The sequence below is a fragment of the Electrophorus electricus genome, chromosome 25 (assembly GCF_013358815.1).
Source record: "Electrophorus electricus isolate fEleEle1 chromosome 25, fEleEle1.pri, whole genome shotgun sequence".
Lineage (NCBI taxonomy): Eukaryota > Metazoa > Chordata > Actinopteri > Gymnotiformes > Gymnotidae > Electrophorus > Electrophorus electricus.
The window spans coordinates 1770001-1772500 of record NC_049559.1 but is presented as its reverse complement, the minus strand read 5'-3'; the positions used below and the strand labels follow the sequence as shown (position 1 = coordinate 1772500).

Genomic DNA, 2500 nt, shown 5'->3' with positions numbered 1-2500 from the left:
TCACCATATTTCTGAGCGGTATGTTAGACACTATGTGTAGAAACACCTTAATACACAAACGAACAAAAAATTATACGCATCAGGCCTAGATTTGAATTCATTATACTGGATGTGCAGAACAGTGTTGCATCTCTCTCTCTCTCTCTCTCTCTCTCTCTCTCAGAATCCTTATCCATGACTCTGCTGTTCCCTGTCCATGGTGCTGAAATGCCCTTTTCCTGACACAATGCAGCTCACGCTGTCCCGTTCCCTAAGACCCATTATAGCAGGATGTGCTGCTATATGTGTGCTAGCAAACAGCATCCCTGGATTGCTGTTTCGGAGGATATGTCTCTGTGCATGTGTTACATGGCTGGTTCACTAAGTACAAGAACACAAACAGACAGAGAGAGAGAGAGAGAGAGAGAGAGAGAGAGAGAGAGAGAGAGAGAGAGAGAGAGAGAGAGAGGAGGAGCTACAGCACTGTGATAATGAGTTTATTTGATCAGTCACTTCAGGGTAACGCTGCTGGAGGAAACCATTCAGGAGTGAAGACACACTTTCATAGTTACATGTTCACGTTCAGGTCCCCACAACTCTGCCCAGACCAGTGTGGCTCTTTTTTTAAAAGGGTGCCAACTAGCCTGTACTTCTGGAATGAGTATTTTCTTGTGTTTTCTTGTAATATGTGCAACAAAGGTTTTAGGAAAGTCTTCTGTCAGCTGGGTGGATCAGACACGAGTATAAAAAGTCACTATTGTTAACTGAACAAACAATTAGGTCAAAATTGAGTTTTTCATATATTAAATAATGTGGTAAATATATGTAACGCTCCACTGTGCATTTTTCCAAATAAGATGCCATATTGCAGAGCAGATATGGCAAAAATTCAAAAGACTGTTGAAAATATAACCACTTACAGTAGGGTCCAACAGACTTGCGTTTCTCTCAATAACCGATCCATTTGGCACAGGGGTGGTGTTGAGCACCCAGAAAAAAACCCATTTGCCTTAAAACGTATCAGTAAGCTCCCTGGCTACAAACAGCTGGAACACAGTTTTAAACAGAAGTCTTTCACTAAAGCACCATCGAGCATTATCAGCAAACATGAACATGCTAGCAACATCAGTGGATAGGTTACATACACATCCAGGGAACAGTGGATGTGAGGACCATACGTGGGTTTCAATTTGAAAGGACTAATTCAACACCATATGGAAGGCAAATTCAGATGTATATTTAACATTTTCAAGAGGAAATAGAAAATAATCATTAATCTTAGGTTTAAATATTTTACTCTTGATCAGATCAGTAAGTATCAGCTAAGTACAATGGCTGAAACATATTAAAAACAATACTTTTTTTTGCTATTTCACGATTCCGTAACGATAAATTGCATGGTACAGCCAAAATAAAGGACCAGTCCTGGCTGCAGATTTTCCTGTGGATGTCTGAGTTTAAGACTGAATGGAATGTGAGTAAAGATAACCAACTACATTTTGTGTGAGTGTGTGTGTGTGTGAGTGTGTGTGTGTGTGTGTGTGTGTGTGTGTGTGTGTGAGTGTGTGTGAGTGTGTGTGATGTCGCCCTGACATGTCCACATTTTCTTCCTGTAAGACATCCTGTAAGAGTGAGACCAGTCGAGAGGATATGGGACCCAACAGGACACCGTTGGGGCAGAGTGTGTAGGTCAGCCAGAATACAGGCCCACATAGCCCGTGAAGCTAAGACAGTAGCACCGTCTGGGTCTGTGGCATTCATGCTATTGTTTTTGAATACTGCTACCACGATTGAAATATGCCTCGCAATATAATCAGAACACTTGTGTGAGGCGTTTGAGGTTGGGTAGGATTCTCACATCACACAGTGAATAAAGTGATTCTTTAGTGAGATCATTTTGCATGTTGAGGTGTTCTGTGGTATCACTAGTGCAAAGGCCAGCATCGGAATTACAATCATAAACATGTTTTTTAGCTAGAAAGCCTTGAAAGCCCCCTGCCTAAGCATTGCTCAAGCATACTTCACACACACCTTTCAGCCAGGCCCTTACGAGACCCCTCTAACAGGAACGTGACTGTTGGCTGGTTCGTCCTGCATTGCCTGCCGGGGGGGTGCGTGAGGAGACCGTCTGCGCCTCGGCTGGGGCCTCTTGCACTTCATCTCACAGCTCATGCTCAGGCTGCACCTGATAAGGCCTCTTACACCCTAACCCTAACCCTAACCCTAACCCTAACCCTAATCCTAACCCTAACCCTAACCCTAACCCTAACCCTAACCTAACCCTAACCCTAACCCTAACCCTAACCCCAGCCCTAACCCTAACCCTAACCTAACCCTAACCCTAACCCTAACCCTAATCCTAACCCTAACCCTAATCCTAACCCTAACCCTAACCCTAACCCTAACCTAACCTAACCCTAACCCTAACCCTAACCCTAACCCTAACCCTAACCCTAACCCTAACCCTAATCCTAACCCTAACCCTAACCCTAACCCTAACCCTAACCCTAACCCTAACCCT

General features: G+C 43.8%; 1 protein-coding gene across 1 annotated transcript in view; it reads left to right on the top strand.

Moving 5' to 3' along the window:
- Positions 1-2500, top strand: part of LOC113584892 (transmembrane protein FAM155A) — an 80322-nt gene that overhangs the window by 1906 nt on the left and 75916 nt on the right. The gene's annotated exons all lie outside the window — the stretch shown is intronic.